This window comes from Syngnathus leptorhynchus, unplaced genomic scaffold (assembly GCF_054491065.1).
Source record: "Syngnathus leptorhynchus isolate UIUO unplaced genomic scaffold, UIUO_Slep HiC_scaffold_83, whole genome shotgun sequence".
Lineage (NCBI taxonomy): Eukaryota > Metazoa > Chordata > Actinopteri > Syngnathiformes > Syngnathidae > Syngnathus > Syngnathus leptorhynchus.
This window is the reverse complement of record NW_028232050.1, coordinates 37501-47623: the sequence shown is the minus strand read 5'-3', so window position 1 is coordinate 47623 and position 10123 is coordinate 37501.

The following is a 10123-nucleotide window of genomic DNA, read 5'->3' as shown; positions in this document are numbered from 1 at the left end:
TGGGAACCAGCGCGGAGCGGATTGGTGTTGCGCTGCCATATACCTCATCTCTCTCAAGAGTCCCCCCCTTATACGTGCCGATGGTGTTTTGGAAAACGGGGGGTAACTGGATGAGTACACTGACTAGTGGGACCAAGTACACTAATAGCCCCTGGTACCTAAAATGGAAGTATAGAGGCCGACTTTCGGGCAAGATCACGCCGGGTTAGGCTTCCAGGACCTCGGCTAAGCAATTTTAACGGGTTGCCCGGTTCTTTTTTGAACCAGCCCGGTTCTTTTTTTTTATCCAGCCCGGTTCTTTTTACACTTCCAGCTGGAGCTCGGGAGCGGCTTTTTGCACAAGAACACGCCGTGTTAGGCTTCCAGGACCTCGGCTAAGCAATTTTAACGGGTCCCCCGGTTCTTTTTTGATCCAGCCCGGTTCTTTTTTTTATCCAGCCTGGTTCTTTTTACACTTCCAGCTGGAGCTCGGGAGCGGCTTTTTGCACAAGAACACGCCGTGTTAGGCTTCCAGGACCTCGGCTAAGCAATTTTAACGGGTCGCCCGGTTCTTTTTTGATCCAGCCCGGTTCTTTTTTTTATCCAGCCCGGTTCTTTTTACACTTCCAGCTGGAGCTCGGGAGCGGCTTTTTGCACAAGATCACGCCGTGTTAGGCTTCCAGGACCTCGGCTAAGCAATTTTAACGGGTCGCCCGGTTCTTTTTTGATCCAGCCCGGTTCTTTTTTTTATCCAGCCTGGTTCTTTTTACACTTCCAGCTGGAGCTTGGGAGCGGCTTTTTGCACAAGAACACGCCGTGTTAGGCTTCCAGGACCTCGGCTAAGCAATTTTAACGGGTCGCCCGGTTCTTTTTTGATCCAGCCCGGTTCTTTTTTTTATCCAGCCTGGTTCTTTTTACACTTCCAGCTGGAGCTCGGGAGCGGCTTTTTGCACAAGATCACGCCGTGTTAGGCTTCCAGGACCTCGGCTAAGCAATTTTAACGGGTCGCCCGGTTCTTTTTTGATCCAGCCCGGTTCTTTTTTTATCCAGCCCGGTTCTTTTTACACTTCCAGCTGGAGCTCGGGAGCGGCTTTTTGCACAAGATCACGCCGTGTTAGGCTTCCAGGACCTCGGCTCAGCAATTTTAACGGGTCGCCCGGTTCTTTTTTGATCCAGCCCGGTTCTTTTTTTTATCCAGCCTGGTTCTTTTTACACTTCCAGCTGGAGCTCGGGAGCGGCTTTTTGCACAACAACACGCCGTGTTAGGCTTCCAGGACCTCGGCTAAGCAATTTTAACGGGTCGCCCGGTTCTTTTTTGATCCAGCCCGGTTCTTTTTTTATCCAGCCCGGTTCTTTTTACACTTCCAGCTGGAGCTCGGGAGCGGCTTTTTGCACAAGATCACGCCGTGTTAGGCTTCCAGGACCTCGGCTAAGAAATTTTAACGGGTCGCCCGGTTCTTTTTTTGATCCAGCCCGGTTCTTTTTTTATCCAGCCCGGTTCTTTTTACACTTCCAGCTGGAGCTCGGGAGCGGCTTTTTGCACAAGATCACGCCGTGTTAGGCTTCCAGGACCTCGGCTCAGCAATTTTAACGGGTCGCCCGGTTCTTTTTTGATCCAGCCCGGTTCTTTTTTTATCCAGCCCGGTTCTTTTTACACTTCCAGCTGGAGCTCGGGAGCGGCTTTTTGCACAAGATCACGCCGTGTTAGGCTTCCAGGACCTCGGCTAAGCAATTTTAACGGGTCGCCCGGTTCTTTTTTGATCCAGCCCGGTTCTTTTTTTTATCCAGCCTGGTTCTTTTTACACTTCCAGCTGGAGCTCGGGAGCGGCTTTTTGCACAAGAACACGCCGTGTTAGGCTTCCAGGACCTCGGCTAAGCAATTTTAACGGGTCGCCCGGTTCTTTTTTTTATCCAGCCCGGTTCTTTTTTTATCCAGCCCGGTTCTTTTTACACTTCCAGCTGGAGCTCGGGAGCGGCTTTTTGCACAAGATCACGCCGTGTTAGGCTTCCAGGACCTCGGCTAAGCAATTTTAACGGGTCGCCCGGTTCTTTTTTGATCCAGCCCGGTTCTTCTTTTTTATCCAGCCTGGTTCTTTTTACACTTCCAGCTGGAGCTCTGGAGCGGCTTTTTGCACAAGAACACGCCGTGTTAGGCTTCCAGGACCTCGGCTAAGCAATTTTAACGGGTCGCCCGGTTCTTTTTTGATCCAGCCCGGTTCTTTTTTTTATCCAGCCCGGTTCTTTTCACACTTCCAGCTGGAGCTCGGCAGCGGCTATTTGCACAAGATCACGCCGGGTTAGGCTTCCAGGACCTCGGCTAAGCAATTTTAACGGGTCGCCCGGTTCTTTTTTTGATCCAGCCCGGTTCTTTTTTTATCCAGCCCGGTTCTTTTTACACTTCCAGCTGGAGCTCGGGAGCGGCTTTTTGCACAAGATCACGCCGTGTTAGGCTTCCAGGACCTCGGCTAAGCAATTTTAACGGGTCGCCCGGTTCTTTTTTGATCCAGCCCGGTTCTTTGTTTTTTATCCAGCCCGGTTCTTTTCACACTTCCAGCTGGAGCTCGGCAGCGGCTATTTGCACAAGATCACGCCGGGTTAGGCTTCCAGGACCTCGGCTAAGCAATTTTAACGGGTCGCCCGGTTCTTTTTTGATCCAGCCCGGTTCTTTTTTTTATCCAGCCCGGTTCTTTTCACACTTCCAGCTGGAGCTCGGGAGCGGCTTTTTGCACAAGATCACGCCGTGTTAGGCTTCCAGGACCTCGGCTAAGCAATTTTAACGGGTCGCCCGGTTCTTTTTTGATCCAGCCCGGTTCTTTTTTTTATCCAGCCCGGTTCTTTTCACACTTCCAGCTGGAGCTCGGCAGCGGCTATTTGCACAAGATCACGCCGGGTTAGGCTTCCAGGACCTCGGCTAAGCAATTTTAACGGGTCGCCCGGTTCTTTTTTGATCCAGCCCGGTTCTTTTTTTATCCAGCCCGGTTCTTTTTACACTTCCAGCTGGAGCTCGGGAGCGGCTTTTTGCACAAGATCACGCCGTGTTAGGCTTCCAGGACCTCGGCTAAGCAATTTTAACGGGTCGCCCGGTTCTTTTTTTGATCCAGCCCGGTTCTTTTTTTATCCAGCCCGGTTCTTTTTACACTTCCAGCTGGAGCTCGGCAGCGGCTTTTTGCACAAGATCACGCCGTGTTAGGCTTCCAGGACCTCGGCTAAGCAATTTTAACGGGTCGCCCGGTTCTTTTTTTGATCCAGCCCGGTTCTTTTTTTGATCCAGCCCGGTTCTTTTTACACTTCCAGCTGGAGCTCGGGAGCGGCTTTTTGCACAAGATCACGCCGTGTTAGGCTTCCAGGACCTCGGCTAAGCAATTTTAACGGGTCGCCCGGTTCTTTTTTGATCCAGCCCGGTTCTTTTTCCACTTCCAGCTGGAGCTCAGCAGCGGCTTTTTGCACAAGATCACGCCGGGTTAGGCTTCCAGGACCTCGGCTAAGCACTTCTAACGGGTCGCCCGGTTCTTTTTTTGAACCAGCCCGGTTCTTTTTACACTTCCAGCTGGAGCTCAGCAGCGGCTTTTTGCACAAGATCACGCCGGGTTAGGGTTCCAGGACCTCGGCTAAGCAATTTTAACGGGCCGCCCGGTTCTTTTTTTGATCCAGCCCGGTTCTTTTTACACTTCCAGCTGGAGCTCAGCAGCGGCTTTTTGCACAAGATCACGCCGGGTTAGGCTTCCAGGACCTCGGCTAAGCACTTCTAACGGGCCCTGGTCCACCCCTGCCAGCGCATTTCAAAACTTGGCATTAATTTCGACCTAAGAGACGAAGTCTGATTTTTTTCTACCACTTGGGCGGCCTTTTTGCACCCAGAACACCCGCACCGGCACCATAAATTCGAAGGGTGCCGAGTGCGTCGGCGCAGATTCTGCGACGGAGTGACACTTCCCTCTTGTGGACATTCGGCGGTAGGTGAAATGCGCACTCGGTCTTCTCTTTTCTTTTCCTTCCAGTGAAACTTTGGCAACATTCTGCGAGCTGCTGGCTTCCAGAACCTCGGCCAAGCAGGTGGAGGATTTTTTTCCACTTCCAGCTGGAGGTGAGGAGGGACTTTTTGGGCAAGATCACGCCGACTTAGCAAGCAAGGTGGAAGTGCCAGCATGCTCCGTGGCTGGAAGTGTGGATGTGCCAGCACCCTCCCTGCCTATGGAAGTGTGGAGCTCCAGCACCCTCCCTGCCTATGGAAGTGTGGATGTGCCAGCACCCTCCCTGCCTATGGAAGTGTGGAGCTCCAGCACCCTCCCTGCCTATGGAAGTGTGGAGCTCCAGCACCCTCCCTGCCTATGGAAGTGTGGAGCTCCAGCACCCTCCCTGCCTATGGAAGTGTGGAGCTCCAGCACCCTCCCTGCCTATGGAAGTGTGGAGCTCCAGCACCCTCCCTGCCTATGGAAGTGTGGAGCTCCAGCACCCTCCCTGCCTATGGAAGTGTGGAGCTCCAGCACCCTCCCTGCCTATGGAAGTGTGGAGCTCCAGCACCCTCCCTGCCTATGGAAGTGTGGAGCTCCAGCACCCTCCCTGCCTATGGAAGTGTGGAGCTCCAGCACCCTCCCTGCCTATGGAAGTGTGGAGCTCCAGCACCCTCCCTGCCTATGGAAGTGTGGAGCTCCAGCACCCTCCCTGCCTATGGAAGTGTGGAGCTCCAGCACCCTCCCTGCCTATGGAAGTGTGGAGCTCCAGCACCCTCCCTGCCTATGGAAGTGTGGAGCTCCAGCACCCTCCCTGCCTATGGAAGTGTGGAGCTCCAGCACCCTCCCTGCCTATGGAAGTGTGGAGCTCCAGCACCCTCCCTGCCTATGGAAGTGTGGAGCTCCAGCACCCTCCCTGCCTATGGAAGTGTGGAGCTCCAGCACCCTCCCTGCCTATGGAAGTGTGGAGCTCCAGCACCCTCCCTGCCTATGGAAGTGTGGAGCTCCAGCACCCTCCCTGCCTATGGAAGTGTGGAGCTCCAGCACCCTCCCTGCCTATGGAAGTGTGGAGCTCCAGCACCCTCCCTGCCTATGGAAGTGTGGAGCTCCAGCACCCTCCCTGCCTATGGAAGTGTGGAGCTCCAGCACCCTCCCTGCCTATGGAAGTGTGGAGCTCCAGCACCCTCCCTGCCTATGGAAGTGTGGAGCTCCAGCACCCTCCCTGCCTATGGAAGTGTGGAGCTCCAGCACCCTCCCTGCCTATGGAAGTGTGGAGCTCCAGCACCCTCCCTGCCTATGGAAGTGTGGAGCTCCAGCACCCTCCCTGCCTATGGAAGTGTGGAGCTCCAGCACCCTCCCTGCCTATGGAAGTGTGGAGCTCCAGCACCCTCCCTGCCTATGGAAGTGTGGAGCTCCAGCACCCTCCCTGCCTATGGAAGTGTGGAGCTCCAGCACCCTCCCTGCCTATGGAAGTGTGGAGCTCCAGCACCCTCCCTGCCTATGGAAGTGTGGAGCTCCAGCACCCTCCCTGCCTATGGAAGTGTGGAGCTCCAGCACCCTCCCTGCCTATGGAAGTGTGGAGCTCCAGCACCCTCCCTGCCTATGGAAGTGTGGAGCTCCAGCACCCTCCCTGCCTATGGAAGTGTGGAGCTCCAGCACCCTCCCTGCCTATGGAAGTGTGGAGCTCCAGCACCCTCCCTGCCTATGGAAGTGTGGAGCTCCAGCACCCTCCCTGCCTATGGAAGTGTGGAGCTCCAGCACCCTCCCTGCCTATGGAAGTGTGGAGCTCCAGCACCCTCCCTGCCTATGGAAGTGTGGAGCTCCAGCACCCTCCCTGCCTATGGAAGTGTGGAGCTCCAGCACCCTCCCTGCCTATGGAAGTGTGGAGCTCCAGCACCCTCCCTGCCTATGGAAGTGTGGAGCTCCAGCACCCTCCCTGCCTATGGAAGTGTGGAGCTCCAGCACCCTCCCTGCCTATGGAAGTGTGGAGCTCCAGCACCCTCCCTGCCTATGGAAGTGTGGAGCTCCAGCACCCTCCCTGCCTATGGAAGTGTGGAGCTCCAGCACCCTCCCTGCCTATGGAAGTGTGGAGCTCCAGCACCCTCCCTGCCTATGGAAGTGTGGAGCTCCAGCACCCTCCCTGCCTATGGAAGTGTGGAGCTCCAGCACCCTCCCTGCCTATGGAAGTGTGGAGCTCCAGCACCCTCCCTGCCTATGGAAGTGTGGAGCTCCAGCACCCTCCCTGCCTATGGAAGTGTGGAGCTCCAGCACCCTCCCTGCCTATGGAAGTGTGGAGCTCCAGCACCCTCCCTGCCTATGGAAGTGTGGAGCTCCAGCACCCTCCCTGCCTATGGAAGTGTGGAGCTCCAGCACCCTCCCTGCCTATGGAAGTGTGGAGCTCCAGCACCCTCCCTGCCTATGGAAGTGTGGAGCTCCAGCACCCTCCCTGCCTATGGAAGTGTGGAGCTCCAGCACCCTCCCTGCCTATGGAAGTGTGGAGCTCCAGCACCCTCCCTGCCTATGGAAGTGTGGAGCTCCAGCACCCTCCCTGCCTATGGAAGTGTGGAGCTCCAGCACCCTCCCTGCCTATGGAAGTGTGGAGCTCCAGCACCCTCCCTGCCTATGGAAGTGTGGAGCTCCAGCACCCTCCCTGCCTATGGAAGTGTGGAGCTCCAGCACCCTCCCTGCCTATGGAAGTGTGGAGCTCCAGCACCCTCCCTGCCTATGGAAGTGTGGAGCTCCAGCACCCTCCCTGCCTATGGAAGTGTGGAGCTCCAGCACCCTCCCTGCCTATGGAAGTGTGGAGCTCCAGCACCCTCCCTGCCTATGGAAGTGTGGAGCTCCAGCACCCTCCCTGCCTATGGAAGTGTGGAGCTCCAGCACCCTCCCTGCCTATGGAAGTGTGGAGCTCCAGCACCCTCCCTGCCTATGGAAGTGTGGAGCTCCAGCACCCTCCCTGCCTATGGAAGTGTGGAGCTCCAGCACCCTCCCTGCCTATGGAAGTGTGGAGCTCCAGCACCCTCCCTGCCTATGGAAGTGTGGAGCTCCAGCACCCTCCCTGCCTATGGAAGTGTGGAGCTCCAGCACCCTCCCTGCCTATGGAAGTGTGGAGCTCCAGCACCCTCCCTGCCTATGGAAGTGTGGAGCTCCAGCACCCTCCCTGCCTATGGAAGTGTGGAGCTCCAGCACCCTCCCTGCCTATGGAAGTGTGGAGCTCCAGCACCCTCCCTGCCTATGGAAGTGTGGAGCTCCAGCACCCTCCCTGCCTATGGAAGTGTGGAGCTCCAGCACCCTCCCTGCCTATGGAAGTGTGGAGCTCCAGCACCCTCCCTGCCTATGGAAGTGTGGAGCTCCAGCACCCTCCCTGCCTATGGAAGTGTGGAGCTCCAGCACCCTCCCTGCCTATGGAAGTGTGGAGCTCCAGCACCCTCCCTGCCTATGGAAGTGTGGAGCTCCAGCACCCTCCCTGCCTATGGAAGTGTGGAGCTCCAGCACCCTCCCTGCCTATGGAAGTGTGGAGCTCCAGCACCCTCCCTGCCTATGGAAGTGTGGAGCTCCAGCACCCTCCCTGCCTATGGAAGTGTGGAGCTCCAGCACCCTCCCTGCCTATGGAAGTGTGGAGCTCCAGCACCCTCCCTGCCTATGGAAGTGTGGAGCTCCAGCACCCTCCCTGCCTATGGAAGTGTGGAGCTCCAGCACCCTCCCTGCCTATGGAAGTGTGGAGCTCCAGCACCCTCCCTGCCTATGGAAGTGTGGAGCTCCAGCACCCTCCCTGCCTATGGAAGTGTGGAGCTCCAGCACCCTCCCTGCCTATGGAAGTGTGGAGCTCCAGCACCCTCCCTGCCTATGGAAGTGTGGAGCTCCAGCACCCTCCCTGCCTATGGAAGAGCCACCTCCGCGGGCATGCTGCTCAACCACGCCGGCCCAGAGTTCCAGCCGCTCGGCTACACTCTCTCACAAGCCCCGCCTGGAGCTCCCCAGCCCGCCCCTGGTACCTCAACTACCGAGGCCAGCCGCTCGACCAGGCCGGCCCAGAGTTCCAGCCGCTCGGCTTCACTCTCTCACAAGCCCCGCCTGGAGCTCCCCAGCCCGCCCCTGGTACCTCAACTACCGAGGCCAGCCGCTCGACCACGCCGGCGCAGAGTTCCAGCCGCTCGGATAAGCTCTGCCACTCTCCCGCTAAGCAGCCACCGGTAACGGGGAAATGTCGCCGCCTTGTGGACACGCCCTTGTAAATGAATGGGCTTTCGCACTTAGTGCAATTTTCGCCAGCTCCGTGGCTGCAAGTATGGAGCTATGGAGCCACCAGCCAGGCTGGAGCTCTGGAGCTCTGGAAGTATGGAGCTCTGGAGCTCTGGAGCTATGGAGCTATGGAGCTATGGAGCTATGGAGCTATGGAGCTCTGGGGCTATGGAGCTATGGAGCTATGGAGCTATGGAAGTATGGAGCTATGGAGCTATGGAGCTATGGAAGTATGGAAGTATGGAGCTATGGAGCTATGGAAGTACGGAGCTATGGAGCTATGGAAGTATGGAAGTATGGTAGTATGGAGCTATGGAGCTATGGAGCTATGGAGCTCTGGAGCTCTGGAGCTATGGAGCTATGGAAGTAGGGAGCTATGGAGCTATGGATGTATGGAGCTATGGAGCCACCAGCCAGCCAGGCTGGAGCTATGGAAGTATGGAGCCATGGAGCTCCGGAGCTATGGAAGTATGGAGCTATGGAGCTCTGGTGCTATGGAGCTATGGAGCTCTGGTGCTATGGAGCTATGGAGCTCTGGTGCTATGGAGCTATGGAGCTCTGGTGCTATGGAGCTATGGAGCTCTGGTGCTATGGAGCTATGGAGCTCTGGTGCTATGGAGCTATGGAGCTCTGGTGCTATGGAGCTATGGAGCTCTGGTGCTATGGAGCTATGGAGCTCTGGTGCTATGGAGCTATGGAGCTCTGGTGCTATGGAGCTATGGAGCTCTGGTGCTATGGAGCTATGGAGCTCTGGTGCTATGGAGCTATGGAGCTCTGGTGCTATGGAGCTATGGAGCTCTGGTGCTATGGAGCTATGGAGCTATGGAGCTCTGGTGCTATGGAGCTATGGAGCTCTGGTGCTATGGAGCTATGGAGCTCTGGTGCTATGGAGCTATGGAGCTCTGGTGCTATGGAGCTCTGGTGCTATGGAGCTATGGAGCTCTGGTGCTATGGAGCTCTGGAGCTCTGGAGGTATGGAGCTATGGAGCCACCAGCCAGCACCCTCCGTGGCTGGATCAATGGAAGTGTTTTAGGTACCAGGCAGCCAAAGGGCCGAGGCCTCACGCTCGACCACGCCGGCGCAGAGTTCCAGCCGCTCGGATAAGCTCTGTCACTCACCCGCCGCGCAGCCACCGGTAACGGGGAAATGTCGCCGCCTTGTGGACACGCCGTTGTAAATGAATGGGCTTTCGCACTTAGTGCAATTTTAGCCAACTCTCTGACTGGAGCTATGGAAGTATGGAGCTATGGAGCCACCAGCCACCCAGGCTGGAGCTATGGAGCTATGGAGCTCTGGTGCTATGGAGCTATGGAGCTCTGGTGCTATGGAGCTATGGAGCTCTGGTGCTATGGAGCTATGGAGCTCTGGTGCTATGGAGCTATGGAGCTCTGGTGCTATGGAGCTATGGAGCTCTGGTGCTATGGAGCTATGGAGCTCTGGTGCTATGGAGCTATGGAGCTCTGGTGCTATGGAGCTATGGAGCTCTGGTGCTATGGAGCTATGGAGCTCTGGTGCTATGGAGCTATGGAGCTCTGGTGCTATGGAGCTATGGAGCTCTGGTGCTATGGAGCTATGGAGCTCTGGTGCTATGGAGCTATGGAGCTCTGGTGCTATGGAGCTATGGAGCCCTGGAGCCCTGGAGCTATGGAGCCCTGGAGCTATGGAGCTATGGAGCCCTGGAGCTATGGAGCTATGGAGCTCTGGTGCTATGGAGCTATGGAGGTATGGAGCCACCAGCCAGCACCCTCCGTGGCTGGATCAATGGAAGTGTTTTAGGTACCAGGCAGCCAAAGGGCCGAGGCCTCACGCTCGACCACGCCGGCGCAGAGTTCCAGCCGCTCGGATAAGCTCTGTCACTCACCCGCCGCGCAGCCACCGGTAACGGGGAAATGTCGCCGCCTGGCGGACACGCCGTTGTAAATGAATGGGCTTTCGCACTTAGTGCAATTTT